Raw genomic sequence first — 19,502 nt, forward strand, 5'->3', positions numbered from 1 at the left:
CTCCATTGAGTGGACTTGGCACTGTTGTCAAAAATGAGTTGGCCGTAAATATGAGGGTTGATTTCTAAATTTTCAATTCAATTCCATTGGTCTGTTTATCTCTCCTTGTGCCAGTATCATGTTGTTTTGATTACTGTGGCTTTATAATCATTTTTAAGATCAGAAGTGTGAGTCCATCAGGGTTGTTCTTGTTTTTCAGGATGACTTTGGCTATTTGGGGCTCCTTACTTTTCCATATAAATCTGATTATTGGCCTTTACATTTCTGCAAAGAAAGTTCTTGGAATTTTGATTGTTGAATCTGTAAATTGCTTTGGATGGAATTGGCATTTCAGCATTTAGTCTTCCAGTCCAGAGACTCAGAATGTTTTTCCTTTTATTCGGGTCTTTAATTTCTTTTAGCGGTGGCTTGTAATTTTCTGGATATATATCCTTTACATCCTTGGCCGGATTTATACCAAGACATTTGGTTCTTTTAGTTGCTAGTGTAAATGGAGTTTTTTTCTTGATTTCTTCCTCACATTGTTCCTTCCTAGTATATAGAAACACCACTAATTTTTGCATGTTAATCTTGTACCCTGCCTCTGTTGAATTCATTTATTAGTTCCAGTAGCTTTGTTGTGGAATTTTTAGAATTTTCTGTATATAGGATCGTGTCTTCATTTCCAATTTGGATGCCTTTTATTTCTTTCTTGCCACATTGGTTGAGGTAGAACTTCCAGAACAGTGTTCAATGATAGTGGTGACAGTAGGCAGTAGGAGTTGGAGTTAAGTCTTCTTGGAATGTTTGGTAGAATTCTCCTGTGAAGCCATCTGTTCCTGAGCTTTTCTTTGTTGGGAGTGTTTTGATGACTGATTCATTGTCTTTAATAGTTGGTTTTTTGAGATTTTCTGTGTTTTCTTGAGTGAGTATAGGTAATTGTATATTTCTAGAGTGTTGTCCCTTTCATTTAGGTTATCAGTTTATTGGTGTACAGTTGATAGTATCTTCTTTTTTTATTTCTGTGGGTTTAATAGTAATGTCCCGGTTTTCATTTCTGATTTTCATTCTTTGTGTCCTCTGTTTTTTTTTGTCATTCTAGCTAAAGGCTTGTTGATTTTGTTAATCTGTTCGAAGAACCAGCTGCTAGTTTTGTTGATTCTTTCTTATTGCTTTTTTATTCTCTCTCTTATTTGCACTCTAGTCTTTGTATTTCCTTCCTTCAGCTTGCTTTGGGTTTGTTCTTTTTCTAAATCGTCTAGTTTTGAGGTAAGGTTTCTGATTTGAAATCTGTCCTCTTTTTTAATGAAAACATTTATAGCCGTAAATTTCCTTCTCACCACTGCCATAAATATGGGTGGTTGTACTTTCATTTTTATTTGCCTCAAGATATTTCCTAATTTCCCTTGTGGTTTCTTCATTGACCCATAGGTTGTTGAAGAATATATTGTTTAAGGATAGGGTAAGCCTATTTAAATCACCCCCAAGGAACCTCTTTGTTGTTCAGGTGTGGCCTGTCTTTCTAAGCCAACTTGGCAGGTGAACTCACTGCCCTCCCCACCTACAGAACTCCAGGGATTCGCTGGGACTCTGCATCAAGGGATTAAGAAAGCCTTCTTGACTAATTTGGGGAAGAGAGAAATGAGACAAAATAAAGTTTCAGTGGCTGAAAGAATTCAAACAGTCAAGAGATTATTCTGGATGCTATTCTTATGCGTTATATAGATATCCCATTTTAGTTTATGGTGTATTGGAGTGGCTGGAGGGAAGTACCTGAAACTCGAGAGCTGTATTCAGTAGCCTTGATTCTTGAAGTTGATCGTATAAAGATATAACTTTTACAGTGTGACTGTGTGATTGTGAATACCTTGTGTCTGATACTCCTTTTATCCAGGGTATGGACAGATTAGTAAAAAAATAATGGATAATAAATAAATAATGGGGGAGGTTAAGGGGTGAAATACATTGGGTAGATTGAAATACTGGTGGTCAATGAGAGGGAGGGGTAAGGGCATTGAACAGTAGATTACTACGTGTAGGAAATTTACAGCTATAAATGTTTACATTAAAAAAGAGGACATACATACCATATGAGTTTTTTTTCTTTTTGTTTCTTTTTCTGGAGTGATGCAAATGTTGTAAAAAATGATCATGGTGATGAATATACAACAATATGAGGATATTGTGAGTCAATGATTGTACTCCATGTATGGAAACTATGTATGTAAAGATTTGTCAATAAAAATATTTTAAAAAAGAGTACATTGTTTAATTTCCACAAATTTGCAAATTTTCCGTTTCTCCCTCTGTTAATGATTTCTAGCTTCAGTCCTTTGTGGTCGTAAAAGATGCATAGTATGATTTCCATATTTTGAATTTATTGAGACTTGTTTTGCGACCTAATATATAGTCTGACCTGGAGAATGATTCATTTGCATTCAAGAGATGCAAATAAATCATTGTTTTCCTTTTATCCTTCAGTTCTTTTATTCTTTAGCTTGTTTAGAATATTGTTCAAGTCTTGCATTTCCTTCTTGATTTTCTGTCTAGATTATCTATCCATTATTGGAAGTAGAGTATTTTCTCCCTTCAAATCTGTCAATATTTGCTTCATATTTTGGCACTCTCCTGTTATTTGACTATATATGTATAATTATTGTGTCTTCTTATTTGATTTGACCCTTTTTCAGTATATAATGACCATCTTTGCCCTTGTAACTGTTTTTGACTCAAAGCCTATTTTATTTGAGATTGGTATAGCTACCCCAGCTCTCTTGTGGTTACTTCTTGCACTATATATATGTTTTCCATCTTTTCACTTTCGTTTTAATTGTATATTTGAATTTAAAGTGAGTTTCTTGTAAACAGCATGTAGTTGGGTCCTGCTTTTTTAAATACATTCTGCCAATCTCTGCCTTTTGACTGTAGAGTTTAATCCATATACATTTAAAGTAACTATTGATAATGTAGGACTTTCTTTTGCCATTTCTAAGTCTTAGACCTTTTCTGACTCTCAATTCTTCCATTAATACCTACTTTTATATTTACTTGACTTTGTATTATACCATTTTGGGTCCCTTCTCCTTATTGAATATATTTTTCATGGTACCAACTCATTTTCTATAATATACACTTAACTCTACCTATATCCTCTACCCCCCCCACCTTTTTTTTTTTTTTTTTTTGGTACTTGTTACAGATTATATCTTTGCACACTGTATGTCCTAAACCATTTCAATTTATCATACTTCTTAAGAAGCAGTAAGTGGAGTTACTTAACAAACAATACAATAGAATAGTACTGGCATTTATAATTACTTGTATGTTTACCTTGACAGATGATCTTTATTTCTTTTTTTTTTTCACATGGGCAGGCACTAGGAATCGAACCCGAGTACTCTGGCATGGCAGGCAAGCGTCCTTGCCTGCTGAGCCACTGTGGCCCGATCTTCATTTTCTTATGCTGCTTTGATCTACTGTCTAGTGTCCTTTGCTTTCAGTCTGTAAAACTTCCTTTAGCATTGCTTGTACATTAGTCTAATGTGGACAAATTCCCTCAAGATTTTGTTTACTTGGGAATGTCTTAATCTCCTGTCATGTTTGAAAGAAAGTCTTGTTGGATGTAAAATTGTTTGGCCATTGTTTTCTTTCTGTACTTTAAATATTTTGTCCCACTGCCTTCTTCTGGAGTTTCTAATGAGAAATTGTCATGTAATCTTGGGATTACTTTTTAATCTTTGGATTACCTTGTACATAATTCATTGCTTTTCCTTGCAGCTTTCAGAAGCTGCATTTATCCTTGGCATTGGACAGTAGATTACTGTGTGTTGGGTATGGTTATCTTTGAATTTTCCTTGTTTTGGGTTTGATGGGCTTCTTAAATGCATATTCATGACTTAAATTTGGGAAAAAAATTTTTTGCCATTATTTCTTTGAATATCCCTTCGGCCCCTTTCTTCTGCTGCTGGGATTCCCATAATCTGTGTATTGGTGTACTTGATGGTGTTACACAGGAATCTTAGACTTTGTTCATTTCTTATTCATTTATTTTTCTACTCAGCCTGATTCATTTCAGTTATCTTGTCTTCCAATTCACTGATTTTTCTGCCACCTCCAATCTGCTGTTGAAACTGTCTAGCAGAATTTTCATTTCAGTTATTGTGTTCTTCATCTGCACTGTTTCTGTGGAGGGATTCCCGTTTGTATATTCATTGTTTTCCTTTTATCCTTTAGATCTTTCCCCGTGTTTTCGTTTATCTCCTTGAGCGTACTGAGATTTATTTTAAAGACTGTGTAGATTCAGAGCCTAAATTTTCATTAGCACATAATCTAACACAATCTGTTTGGATAGATCATTTGAACAATCCAGACACAGGGAGCCCAGAATAAGAATGAGGGCCTTTAATCTTGTATAGCTTAATATAATTCCTGGATACATTCCATAGTATTTTGCAGACAATCAGAAAGTATTGGCAAAGTACCTTGAGGGATGGGAGAAGCAATGTGAATCTATTAAATGTTCTCACTGGGTGAAACCCCAGATACTGTGTAAAATATTAGGCACACCCAAATCGATAGGCCAAGCCTCTGATCTTGAGGCTTGCTCTTGTGAAGCTTATGTATATAGTGTAGCAGCTTATCCTATCTATAGGTATGCCTAAGAGTCACCTCCAGAGGACCTCTTTTGTTGCTCAGATGTGGCCTCTCTCTCTCTAAGCCCAACTCTAAGTGAAACCATTGCCCTCCCTTCCATGTGGGACAGGACATCCAGGGATGAATGTCTGTCTGGAGGCATGGGAGATAACCCCCAGGGATGAATCTGGCTCTGGCTCTGGCACTGTGGGCTCACCAATGCCATCCTGACCAAAAGAGGGGAAAGAAATGTAACAAATAAGGTACCAGTGGCTGATACCTTTGCTCTGCCTGATTTATCTGATGTCACTGGGAATCTTGTAGTTCTTGTTTGTACTGCCTAAGGAACAGACCTCCATGTATTTCTTGGGTGTGGTGGGCCCATCCTCCTTCCAGCTACTCAGGTGTCTCTGGGTGGAGAAAAACAGTTCCTGAACTCAGACTTCTTATAACTGGGTCCCTCTTGCCAGTTCTTCCTGATCACCTTATTATCTCTTGGTGAAAAAGGGTTATCTCAGGCTGGGCAGGGAAGGAGAGTATTATCCTGGTCTTTATTTGTTGGTGAGGCTTCAATTGCTGTCTTTTGCCTGTTCATTGAGGTGTTAGGGTAGAGGCTGGGTGCCTTTTGGGGCTGCTTTCTGTTGTTAGGTTGATAGTTGGGAAATGCCATCTCTTGATTGCCTTCTTCTCTTGGATGTGAAGATGAAATATACCCTACCCTGCTGTGTTATTTCTGTAGTTCTGGGTCCCAAAACAGTTCACCGCCTTCTTACAACCGTTCAGAGTACTCCTTTGGTTATGTCTTGTTTCCATGGTTTATAATTGTCCTTGGTGAGGGAGAGCAGGGAAGAAGAGGTCTATATCTGTGCCATCTCGTCTGGACTGTAAATTCGAATGCTTTAATTTTTGTGAACCTGCATCTTCTTTATCCACTGGGTTACTTGAGCATTAAAAATAATGGCTTATGAGAAGGTGCTTTGTGAAATAAATGTCTCCAATTATAAACCAACAGTAACCAATACCTAGAAAGTTTTGGGAGGACAACCATGTCCAGTTCAAGGGAATGCAAGGGAATAGATACATACTATTTTGCTGTGTATTTACCACAAAAAACAGAAGTTTGTTATTTAGTTAATTAAAATGTGTTTATGAATTCTGGGTTTGAACTTAAGGTATTTAATTCTTCTATTCTGGTAATACACAGTAGTAATTTAATAGTAATCACAAATTTTTCTAAACAAAACTAAAAATTTTGTATTATGCAACCAACTTAGTTTCATTTTATTTATAGATTGAAAAGGAAAGATAAAATGTCTTACTTTTTCTTTAATTTAGAATAAATTGGTCCAAAATAAGAAAATTAGTAGAAGCTAGGGTTTCTAAAGGTTATCTAAATTACCTTGCTAAATTGACTTCTACCTTTAAGAACCGGAAATCGAACCCGGGTCTCTGGCATGGCAGGTGGGAATTCTGCCACTGAGCCACCCTGGCACCACCTTAAGAAAAAGAATCTTATCAACAGGCATGTTTCATGAATTGTTCAGACTTCATACAGTTATTGGATTTCGAAGAATTCACTGAGGCTGTTCACAACCAATTCTCTGGTTGTGAATGTATGGCAAATTTAAGTCTTAATCAGATTGAAAACCATCCTCTCAAGCCAGGGACTGTACCATTTCTTTCCATTACGTGTAAGCACATTTCCTTTACATTGTTTCTAGTGCCTGGTATAATTCCGGTCATATGTTCTATACAGAGTAGATAAGAGGAATTGAATAAGGTGAAAATTGTCAAAAGACGAACTGGAAATAGAGTATGTTTTTATGTGACACATATATAAGTTTTTAAATGAGAGAATTATAGTAGGAGTAAGAGAATTATATTAGAAGTAAGTCTGATTTCCTTTTATCATTGACATTTAATGATACCTCAAACTTATGCTTTTGTTCTCAAAGAATTGACATTCAAAAATCCAAAGAATTATATTTTAATTTTTAAATGGGTGTTCCTGTAATCTTTTCCACATTTCCCTTTTCTAGTTATGGCATTAGAAAAACTTTTCTGTTATGAAATTCAAGGGAATTTAATTCCTTGTTTATGAACATCAGGAACTATCATTGTAAGTAGTATTTTAATTTCAGTTTTATGTTCATTGATACACTTCTATTGCAAATTTTAATTTTTTTCTGATTCCCAGAATATCGTTCAGAGTAATACTAAATATGTTTTAACTTGAGCATGACTTTTCCTGTAAACTTGTTAGAAAAGACATTTATTGGGAGGTGGAGGGTCTAATTGAAGTCTTTGCACTCCCATTTAGATGTTGTACAACCTTGGGTACTTAACTTCTTAGACTTCAGTTTTATCATCTGTAGAGCTGAGACATTGTCTGCCCAGGTAGGTGAAGGTAGGTGAAGGGGTGGGAGTGTGTGTCAGATGAAATGTGACATATGAAAGCAGTTTTTAAATGTGAGGTTCTTAACACAGCAAGCAAACTCACTGCCCTCCTCCCTCTCTACGTGGGACATGACTCCCAGGGGTGTGGACCTTCCTGGTAATGTGGGACAGAAATCCTAGAATGAGCTGGAACTCAGCATTGAGGGATTGAGAAAACCTTCTTGACTAAAAGGGGAAAGAGCGAAATGAGACAAAATAAAATGTCAATGGCTGAGAGATTTCCAGAGTAGAGGGGTTATCCTGGAGGTTATTCTTACGCATTAAATAGATATCAGCTGTTTAGTTAAGTTGTAATGGAGAGGCTGGAGGGAACTGCCTAAAAATGTAGAGCTGTGCTCTAGTAGCCATGTTCTTGAAGATGATTGTATAATGATATAGCTTTCGCAGTATGACTGTATGATTGTGAAAAGTTGGTGCTGATGTTCCTTTTATCTACGTTATCGACAGACAAGTAAAATGTATGGATTAAAAATAAATAAGGAATAGGGGGGAACATTTCCCTTATTAGTAGATTGAAATGCTAGTGATCAATGAAAGTGGGGGTACAGAGTTTGGTATGTATGAATTTTTTCTGTTTTCTTTTTATTTCTTTTTCTGAATTGATGCAAATGTTCTAAGAAATGATCATGATGATGAATATACAACTATGTGATGGAGAAAAAATAATTTAAAAAAAGTGAGATTCCTTATCACTTGTATCTTTGAAGAGATCATTTGAAATTTGCCTGTGTGAACTTTTTTTAAAAATATTTTTATTGAGAACTCTTCATACACATGCCATCCATACATGGGGTATAATCAGTGGCTCACAATATCATCACATAGTTTTGTATTCATCACCATGATCATTGTTAGAACATTTATATCACTCCAGAAAAAGAAAAAAGAAAAGAAAAACTCATACATTTCATACCCTTTACCCCTCCCTCTCATTGACCACCAGTATTTAAATCTACCCAGTTTTTCACCCTTTATCTGCCCCATTATTTGTTTATTTTATATCCATGTTTTTTTATTCATCTGTTCGTACCCTGGATAAAAGGAACATATAAGATTCTCACAATCACACCGTCACATTGTAAAAGCTATGTCATTATACAGTTGTCTTCAAGAATCAAGGCTACTGGAACACAGCTCAGCAATTTCAGGTATTTCCCTCCAGCCACTCCAATACACCATAAAGTAAAATGAGATATCTATATAATGCATAAGAATAACTTCCAGGATAACCTTTCGACTGTTTGAAATCTCTTAGCCACTGAAACTTTATTTTGTCTCCTTTCTCTCTTCCTCCTTTTGGTTGAGAAGGCTTTTCAATCCCATGATACTAGCTCCTTGTGAATCCCAGGAGTCTGTCCTATGTTGCCAGGGAGGTTTATACTCCTGGGGGTCATCCCATATAGGGGGGAGGGCATCGAGTTCACCTGTGGTGTTGGCTTAGCGAGAGAGGCCACATCTGAGCAACAAGGAAGGTTCTCTGGGGGTGACTCTTCGGCATAATTATAAATAGGCTTAGCCTGTCCTTTGCAGGAATAAGTTTCATATGGGTGAACCTCAGGATCTTAGCCTGTTGATTTGGTTGTTCACTACTTGTGAGAATATTAGGAATTCTCCAGTTGGGGAAGTTGAATATTTACTCCTTTCTCTCCAGTCCCCCAAGGGTACTTTGCGAATACTTTTTTTATTCAGTGTCCACATAACTCTAGGATATATTGGGGCATTACACTAACCTGGATAAATCAACAAGCTCTCACACCCTAATCAGGATTCAATGTACTAATGGTATTCACTAACTTGTATGGTCATTTGTATGGTCAATTAGGCAATGCGTGATGCAAAATATGAATTTTGCACTAAATAAACATCTCTTTTGTCTCACACAGAAGTTGAAGTTTTAAAATATGGACCATATCATCCTTTACCCTGAATTCTGATTTTCCTTAGTCCTATCCGGATCAGCTTCATTCATATCTCTAGTTGAAGTCTGATCACTTTTTCAACCTTTTTAACAGTTGCTGTATGGGTAATGGTGACTTTCATTGCTTCAGAGCTCTGTCGCACGAATACCTGAAGTTTCTGGGAACAGCCAGATTATATATAAAAAAACTCTGTATCTCAGAATTTAGAAATAACAGTTATAATTCTTGCATATATGTGACTGCTGTAAGAGTTTACAATCTAGGACCCTTTATAATAGGCCCCAACCTCGTAACCCATGCTCTCGACTTCAGTTCACTGAGTTTGTACATTATAGTTAGTCCCTATAAGTGAGGCATGATAATACTTGTCTTTTTGTTTCTGTCATTTCATTCATAGTAGGGCCCTTAAGTTTTATTCACCTAGTTGCATGCCTCACAGCTTCTTTTGTTATTGAATGGCTGCTCAGTAGTCCATTGTATGTATGTACCACAGTTCTCCTTTCCTTTAGGCCACCTCCATCCATTGTGAATTGGAAACACTGACACCATAAACCCCAGTGTTTACTGGTACGTATATGAAAGTATTTTAGGAAAAAAAACCCCCAAAAAACCAAAAGCACCAGTGTGCAAATATCCATTCGTGGCTTGCCTGGGTGATCTTGATTATCATAGTACAAAATGTTTTGTAATTATTTACAGAACTAGTATTTATTCAATAAAACTTCATGTAAAAATAAAACACCTTTTCCTTCAGTCGTACTTACTAACCTTAAGAAATAATTTTAATTAGTGAGTTTGAGGAAGGATTACATAGTTGCTTGATAGTTTATCATCCCCATTATGATCGGGTTAGTTTTGGGAAGTTTCCCAAAACAGGTGATTTTGATTTAAAGGTTCTTTGTATCCCTTTAGTGGCTTATAGTTTAGTGAATTTATAAAAATGCTTCATTTGCTATTGGTTTCTTGTTTTACAAATGATTACTTGTTGGTTTATTAGAAAAGGTCAAGGACAGGTGAAAAATACTAATTTATAACTTTATTTTATTCACTTTGGTCAACTGTTCCAAGTATCTGATTACCCCTATGTAGGATTTTCTTACTTAATTAAGTGGAATTAACTTCATTAATTGCAAAGTTTATAAGATTTTGGCATGATTTTAGTGAGGGTAGGAATGGACACTAAAGACTAGAAAGACCTGAGTAGATTAATTTCTGGGTTGATTTGTTTGAATGTGGTGGGCTCTCTTTACTCCATGATATTCAGATAACATTTTTAGTTTAAAATATGCAAAGTATACTTCCTTTGAAGGTATTTACCTTTTATGTACAATGCAGCTCGTATAAATTAAAAGAAACACATGTCTGTTCTGTCATAGAAATGTCTTGCCTGGAAAAGGTTTTTCTTCCTTTTTTTTTTTTTAACATTTAGTATGGATCATTAAATCACAAAATTAAGAACTAATATAAAAGTAGAACTTGATTTATTTTAGTGAATAGTTAAAAGATATTTAAAGACTTTTTAGGTTTTAGATTCTTAAACCAAGACTGCTAGTAACATTTATCTTTTCAACATAAAAACCTTGAGGTTTACTGGATTATATTTAAGGAGAAGAGGTAGCCTTTTTATTTGCCAGTGCTTATGGGAGTATAAACAGTTAAAAATGTGTAAACATAACGCATTGAAATTTTTAATTTATTATTTTTTTTTGCATGGGCAGGCACCGGGAATTGAACCCATGTCTCTGCATGGCAGGCGAGAACTCTGCCCGCTGAGCCACCATGGCCCACCCCGCGTTGAAAGTTTTAAAATGAGGCTGAGGAAAAATCTCAAACAAGGAATATGTTCTTTATTTTATCAACAGATAGCTTTTCTTAGAATGATTATTATATTTGGAAGTAACATTGAAAGTACATGGTATAAAAAAATACATACTGTATGAAATAATTATTTATAAAAGGCTTGCCGGTTTTGATTCAGTTGTTGTTATGTTACATTTATTGCCTTGAAATTCATATTCTCTTGATAGAATTTTTGTGGTTTTTTTCCTACTAATACATCGCTAATATCTGGATCTTACTCCTTTAATCCATAAAACCTCAGCTTTTGCAGTCTTTTCTAGATAAAAAGCACAGTTAAAATATAATTTAATAGACTGAAAGCATATCTGCAAGCCTTAAAAAGATATACTTCGGAAATATTTTCTCATGTAGAAGTTGCGTAGGTTCCTAGTACTGAAAAAGAAACATAAATATTTGAAAAAATCAAAGAAGCTCTTTTCTGTTATTATAGAGTGAATGCAGTTTTTGTAGCTTTTATGAACGAGTACTTCTGAAATTGTTTATTTGAATTATTTTAAAACAAATAGTGGAAACTTGTGTAGCCCAATGAGGGCTGATAAACAAGGTCATAGTTGAGCAAAGACTTAAATAGGTGAGGGATTTAGTTACAAGTATATTTGGGAGAAGACGGTTCTAGACAAGAATAACAGCAAGTGCAACAGACCCTGAAGTGGTAGCTTGCTAGTGTTTGAAGCAAGGTTAAGAGGCCAGGTCATTGTGGTAGAGTGGAGTGAGCGAAGAAGAGTTTAGGAGATGAGGTCTGAAAGATGAGGGTGTGGTGGTAGGGTTGGGGTGGCATAGAAGCAGCCACACACCAGATTGTGTAGCATTTTTCAGAGCATTGTAAAGACTTGTGATTTGCCGCTTACTAGTTGTATAACGTTTGGTAAGTTATTTAATCCTTCAGGTTTGTCTTCTGTAAAATATGAATAATAATAGCATCAATCCCAAAGGTTTGTTTTTGGATTGAGTGAATATCTGCAAAATCCTAGAAAGGTTACTGAGTAAAGTCCAAATCATTACATTCATTGTATTCTTAAATGTGGAATAAACATTAGAAGGTCAGCTTCTTCATTTTCTTTTGAAAAGGAAGCAAAGGGAGAACTAATCCCTCTTTGCTTTGATAATTTTCTTTGATATGTTGCTTATGTTTCAATTGTAGTACTTATATTACATTATTATTTGTGATCTCTTTTGGGCACAGACCCTGATAATTTATGTGTGTCTTAGGAATCTGAGATTGTCTGTTGTTTAGACACATCAGGTAATAAAAATGTGAACTGAATAACAAAAATGTTGATTTAGCTAATGAATCAGACCACCAGCAAGTAAGTATATTGGAACAGTTCCAATCTTCTCCAATAGCATAAACTAATGAAAGGGTGGTAGCTAATGGTCCCTGCAAAATATTTCATTTACTTTCTTTCTGTGTCATGGTTATTAAAATTGGTATTGTAGAAAATTGTTTTTATTATTAAACAGGTATGAAGATGTATAGTGAAATTACCATGTAAAATGAAAAGTCCTTATTATATGAATCTATTAGCATCCATTGTCAGTGACTGATAAGAATGAAGTCTTTTGATTTACAGCATAAATATAATAAAATTCCTACCCTGAGTTTCATATATAAGTTTAGTATAAAAATATAGGTATATTTTTAGTCTTAGTCTTACTGTTTATATCTGCAAAAGTGATTGTATTCATACTCAGTAACTGCTGAAGAAGTGGGGACATGAGGGAGGGAAAGAGGAAGATTTTTTTTTATTATGATAACATACACGCAACATAAAATTTCCTATTTTAACCACTTTTAAGCATACAAATTAGTACCTTCTGTGCTACCACCACCATCATCCATTATCAAAACTTTTCCATCACCTCAGATTCTGTACCCCATTAAGCATTGACTCCTCATTTCTCCCTCTCCACACCCTTTGGTTCCCTGTGTTCTGATTTCTGAATAAGGGTTTGCATATTCTTGTTATTTCATGTAAATGAAATTAAGCAGTATTGACCTTTTATGTCTGGCTTAATTTAATTCAGCATGGTGTCTGCAAAGTTCATCCATGTTTTAGCGTTTGTCAGACTTTGTTCCTTTTGATGGCTGAATAATACGCCTTTGTATATGTGTGTGTTACATTTTGTTTATCCATTCATTAGTTGCTAGACATTTGTACTGCTTCCACCTTTTGACTATTGTGAATAATGCTGCTATGAACATTGGTGTATAAATATTTGCCTCCACCTTGTGAACAGTGCTGCTTGAACATGCATATGCATGTTTCTGTTTGAGTCCCTGCTTTCACTTTAGTGGAATTCCTGTTTCATGTGGCAAATTCCATATTTAACTGCCAAGTTTTCCACAATAACTGCACCATTTTGCATTCACAGCTGCATCATTTACACTCCCATTATCAATACTGTTTCTCTGCATCCCCATAATCACTTGTTATTTTCTGTTTTTAAAAATAATAGACATTTTAGTGGGTATTAAATGATATCTCATTGTAGTTTGGATTTGCATTTACTTAATGGCTAATGATGTTGAGCCTCTTTTCATGTGCTAATTAATTAGCCAGAAACAGATCTTAACTGACTGTTGGGTGATTGACCTAGTAATTTTATATCTTTCTTCTCAAACTTGTAGAGCCATAATTTCCAGTTTAGAAGGTTCTTTCCTTTTTCCCATTCTTGAGAGAAGTGGGAGAGGAGAATGAAAGATAGAGACCTAAGAGATAAAATTGGTAGCTAATGTTAAATGAATTGGAGTTCCAGAAGTAGAGACTCTGTGGCAGGTGACTTGAGGGGAAATTTTGAGTTTTCATGGTGGAGGAAAGATTGTGATGGGAAAGATACTCTAAAATTTCCGTTTATAGATTTGGACTTTGAGTTTATATTAGAGAGAGAGAGGTGGGGGGAGATTTCCTTTTCTTTCTTTACTATTTTATTTTTGTTTCTTTCTTTTTTGACATTTCTAATTATGGTCTTTGATTTATGACAGCCTTAATATAAGATTTTCAGTAAAAAGTAATGCGAAAAGGTGAGTAGGCATTTTGTAAAAATTCTTTCAGCACAGTATTAACACTTCACAAACATTTGTCCAGTATGTAGGTGTTAACCATATTATGTGATAAGATAGAGTAACTGAGTTGAATTTCATATCACTTAGAAGAATCATAATCTAATACTAATATACATAATTTGAATAATTTTTGTTTCTATTTATAGACTTTGCAATATGTTTTTCATCTTTATTACTGTAGCTTCGTTAGACATTCTTAAAAATTGGTATAGTAGAGAAAATGGAATAATGAGTAGTACAGATTAATTTTGCTTTAACTATTTTTAACACAATAGTAAAATGTTAAGGCTTTTATTTTATTTTTGGTACTATTGCTATAGAAAATAGATTTTAAAGTAATTTTGTGTAAGTGGGAAGAATGATGCATATATTTTTCAAAAAATGTTTGGCTACGAAACTTTTATGCACACCGTTAAGAGCTTGGTAGAAATAAATATGTATAATAAATGTTCTGTTGTTAACTAAATTAGCAGCAAAGCCACTGGCTGACAAGACTCGAAAATGTTATTAGAAAGTCTGTAGTGTTTGTAATCTCATGATGAAATTAGATAAACATAATCTTGAATTTATATATTTGATTATTCTGTAACGATTTTAAATTTCTTTCATTGCTCTGCTGTTTGTTTATAGCTGTTATTTATTTGCGAGGTATTTATTGAGCCCTAAATATACATTAGGGCTATTATGTAAAATGTTTTACCTGTTGCTTCTGAAAAGAGATTGTATTTGTAGTGTTCTTTGTTTCTGATAATTCACATTTCAGTCTTCATTACTTTTATTTCATACACTAGGAAAAATATCCTTGATTACAAGAATAAAATTATCTGTGTCTAATATGAATACAGTACTAACATTGGGTGTTAATTTTCTCTACTAAAAGGTTTGTTACAGCATGACATTTAAAAAAATCTATAGATCATTTTAGCATTATTAAATACCTTCTGCCTTGAAAATTTTTAATATTTAACATTTATATCTTTTCAAAAACTGTACCCTTAATAAAATTACTTTTGAGCCAAGGGAAATGTTACTGTGGGATTTTTATGAAGAAGTGGTACTACTTTGATAATGGAGAGTATCAAAAGATGATTTTAATGAAACACATTTTGTGTTCTTCCTTTTTAAGATATATAATTTTAGGTTATTTTTCTGATTTCAAAGAACTTTTAATCCTCAGCTAGAAGTTAGGTTTGCAAAAGTCCAGTTAGAGTGTTTGACTCATTTCTTGTGCGTGATATCATTTAGCATGGATGATAGTGATTACAGTTTGACTAAGTGTTATTGATTTTATTTAATCCACCAGTTTCTACCATGGAAAGATTTTTGATAGATTTAGCATGAAACATAACTATTTTTTCTGACTTTTAAGAATATATCTAATCCTAATTCTTTTGAGGTTAACCTGTATTTTTATACTTTTATAGAATAGAGGGAAGAATCAGCAGCTTGGAAATTCAGCTAAGTGATCTGGCGGGATGGGCATTTTCCTGACATACTTTGTAGAGGTATTTCATCACTATTTTACTCAGTCATATTACGTGTAACAGCCAGATGTCCATGTGTTTGCATATGAATGTACCTAATTTAGTACTGTTAAATAGTGTTCTGCATTTATCTGACAACCTCTTTCCCTTTTTCTTAAAATGGTTAAAATAGCAAATTTTGTGTTATATATATATATATATATATATATATATATATATATATAAACATTTTTTATTATGAAATATAACATATACAAAACCAATAAATTTCAAAATACATTTTACCGGTTATAGGACAGATTTCAAAATTTGGTATGGTTTAGTTACAGTTCTGTAATTGCAGGTTTTTCCTTCTAGCTACTCCAAGATGCTTATCTCTTTTTAGGCTCTACTTCATTTATGTTAGGGAGGCAGATGCTCTTTTCTTGTTGGCATGTGTTGGTCCGTATATTAAAATTGTGCTTTATATTTCAAACAAAGTGAAAAATTAAACATTTAATAGTTTTCAAGGTATTTACACATCTGTCAGTAGTAATATGTAAGCTGGATTATTAGTGATTGGAAAAATTCTGAAGTTTCTCAATGATTTCTTTGTTGTTTTGAGAATTCTTTTAAAACTTGGAGAATTTAAACATATGAGCAGTTTTGATGTCTGTATCATAGGATTTCCTTCTCTCTTTTCATATCTTCTGGTAATTGTCATGTTCAATATTTCTAACTCCTTATCCAAGTTAAATGTAAGAGGAATATAGACTTAAGCAGTAGAAAATGTTCTAAGAGCAAAAGGCGTTCCACCTTTTTCCATTCAGTTTTCTTTCTTTTTTTTGTGTGTATGTGTTTCCTACCAGAAATGTTCTATGCCTATGCAGGCATTTATTTGTATACCTATATTTGCGTATTCTTTACACAAATGAGATTATTATGCAACATGTTTTTTTCCATGTTCTATCTTTCCATATTATTCCTTCTCATTTTGTGTTATATTCCAGCATTTGAATGCGCACTAATTAATTCAACTAGTTTACATTTTTATTGGCCATAGGTATTTTTTCAGCTTTTTATGTGGTCATATGCATTGCCCTTTTGTAGGGGTTCTTGTTATATTTGTATATTAAAGAAATGAGCCCGTTGTCATTTGTAAGGGAAATATTTTTTTAGCTCAGTTTTTGGTGTCTTTTTGTTTGTATTTTTGCCCTACAGAAGTTTTAATTTTTTGTGGTTAAATTCAACAATCTCTTCTTTTATGGCAGTGGGTAATGTGTGAGGTTTAAAACATCTTTAATATTAATTATAGGATTCATACCTCCCAACACACATAACATTTCTGAATGACAGGCAAATAATTGTTTAATTGATAGTTTTTTCCCCCTCTCTCTTTCCTTGATGATATAAAAAATAGTTTTGTTAAGATTGGTAGTTTTAGACCAATGAACTATGGTACTTGAATAAAGCTATACTAGTTTTCTATTTTGTGGTTTACATTTAGAAATAGTCTTTTGTTTTATCTTGAAAATTTGTTAGGGGATGAGGTGGTTAAGCAATACAATGCTGAGATCCAGGTGTACCTTTTTCCAGATGGCTAACCAGTTGTCCCTACTCTAATTATTGAGTGGTGCATTTCTTCTCTCTATAAATGAAATACCACATTTTTCATACATACTAAATTTCCATTTTTGGAGTGCCTGTTTCTGAAATCTCTGTTCAGTTCATTTGTCTACCTATTCTTACATGATAGTATTAAGGAAATTCAGTAAAGGAACTGCTTATAAAATTAAAATACATAAATAATTATCCTTCTTTTATACAGATAATATATACAACTAATGGCAGAAAGTATGTACTTTTTTTTGGCTTTTATAAGGGGAATTTATTAAGTTACAAATTTATAGTTCTAAGGAAATGAAAGTGTCCAAATTAAGGTAAGAGTTTACCTTCACTCAAGAAAGGCCGATAGGTCAGGAACACCTCTGTCAGCTGGGTAGTCACTGTGACTGGTACCTGTTGGTCCCTTGCTCCTGAGCTCCTGTGCTTTCTGCCTCTCTTCCTGTGACGGGTTCCTCACACTTTACTTCTGCAGAAATCTTTCATCTCTTGGCTTCCCTTGGCTCTCTCCAGATTCTGGCTTGCTTAACATCTCATGGCAATGTCTGCTGGGCTCCAAGCATCTCCAAACGTGTGTCTCTGTTTTCCTCGTGTCCGCATCTGTATCAGCTCTCCTGTGAAATTTCTGTTGGCTTTGAGGCTTCTGTCATTTCTCCAGGCTCTGTTGTTTCTGACTCTCTCCAAAATATTTCCTCTTTTAAGGGATTCCAGTAAGTTAATCAAGACACACCTGGAATGGGTGGAGTCATATCTCCACCTAATTAAGATCACACCCATAATTGGGCGAGTCACACCCCCATGGAGATATCTAATCAAAAGCTTCTACATATAGTATTGAATCAAGATCAAAAGAAATGTTGTTCCCACAGGATTGGATCAGGATTAAAACATGGCTTTTCTGGGGTACATAATGCTTTCAAACTGGCACATTCCACCCTCTAGACTCCAAAAATGAAGTTTTTTTCCTAGTATACAAAATGCACTCACTCCAACACAATATCACAAAGCCTTAAAACTGTACAAATCTCAATAAAGTCAGCAACAGGCATGATGTGTTCTAAGGCAAAAATTCTGTTGTGGCTCTGGACCTGTGAAACTCAGAACAAGTAATCTGTTGCCAGTATACAAAGTAGGGATAGTCATAGGATGCATATTTCCATTTCCGTAGGGAGAAATTGGAAGGAACACAGGGGTCACCAGACCCATATGGTTCCTAAAACGTGCAGGGCAAACTCCATTGGATTTCAGTGTCTGAGAATCATTTATCCTTGGGGCTTTAGGAATCAGCAGTTCTAAGGGCCTGTGCAGCGGCCTTCCTCTCTCCAGATGCTGGCATGGAGTTTGCAAACTTGGGGGACATTGGGGAGACCGCCTTTTTCTTAGCTCCATCCTCTCCAAGTATTGGGGTTACATGTGGGCTCTCTACCAACTCTGGGGGACACTTTCAACCTCTCTAGAACAATGGGGTGGCAGCCAGACTCTCCCCAATCCCGTTTATGCACTCCACCCTCTCCAAGGCCTGAGGTGGCACAACTCTTCCTGAACAAGGAAGCAGAAGGCCCACTCTCTGCTTCCAGGGTAAGCATACTGTTTCCATGTGTATGGGTCAATCTGCTCTCCTGGCCTGAGGTTTCCTGACTCCAGACCTTAAATCCTTTCTGAATAACTCAATCTCCAGTCGTTGCTTTTTCTGAAATGGCTGGCTGCTTCCATGTTTCTTTAAATCTTTACATGGGCCCTATTCATTGGGGTCTTACTGTCTGAAAATCCAGAGTTTTCCTGACCATCAGTTTCTGTTTTCTTTGTACCCAAGAGTTCAATTCTCAACTTATTTCTTTCCTCTTGCATTTAACTATAAGCTACAAGGAGAAGCCAGATTGCATTTTTCGCATTTATTTTGGAAATTTCTTCTGCTAAGTATCCAAGTTCATCACTCTCAAATTCTGCCTTCCATCTACAAAGAGTGCCTTCCTTCCAGTTTGGAACATGCTCATCATTTCTGTCTAAAGCCTCATCAGAGGTATCTTTAGAGTCTGCATATGTACCGACAGTCTCTTCAAAGTGTTCTAGGTCTTCTCTATCAAGCTTCTCATAATTCTTCCAGACTCTCCCCCTTACCCATTTAAAAAGCTGTTCCAGCATGTTTGATATTTGCAAACCACAGCTGCACCCTAATTCTCTAATACCAAATCTGTGTTTGTATTTGTATAGCTGCCAGAATGCTATATACCAGAACTGGAAAGGCTTTTAAAAAGGGGAATTTAATAAGTTATAAGTTTATAGTTATAAGGAAGTGAAAGTGTCCAAACTAAGGCACTGACAAGAGGTTACCTTGGCTCAAGAAAGACTGATGGGCCAGGAATCTTTTATAGCAACTAAAATAACAAAATGTCTGAGAGCAAAACTTAATAAATTTTATAGAACCTACCTGAAGGAAAATTTGAAACTCTACTGAGGGATAAGAAAGAAAATTTTTTTTTTTTAATGCTTCAATAATTTAATACT

The 19,502-nt window shown here is 34.9% G+C and overlaps 1 protein-coding gene across 7 annotated transcripts in view; it reads left to right on the forward strand.

The window, feature by feature from the left end:
* The window catches only part of ZNF148 (zinc finger protein 148), a 164,304-nt gene that overhangs the window by 35,610 nt on the left and 109,192 nt on the right, over nucleotides 1-19,502 (forward strand). For 6 of the 7 annotated variants that reach the window (XR_013158490.1, XM_077118078.1, XM_077118080.1 and 3 more), the window contains exon 2: nucleotides 15,336-15,416. The exons of the other annotated variant lie outside the window; for it this stretch is intronic. The gene's annotated coding sequence lies outside the window, so the exon portion shown is untranslated. The remainder of the gene's footprint in view (nucleotides 1-15,335; nucleotides 15,417-19,502) is intronic. 7 annotated transcript variants of the gene reach the window in all.

This window comes from Tamandua tetradactyla, chromosome 10, assembly GCF_023851605.1.
Source record: "Tamandua tetradactyla isolate mTamTet1 chromosome 10, mTamTet1.pri, whole genome shotgun sequence".
NCBI classification, from domain to species: domain Eukaryota; kingdom Metazoa; phylum Chordata; class Mammalia; order Pilosa; family Myrmecophagidae; genus Tamandua; species Tamandua tetradactyla.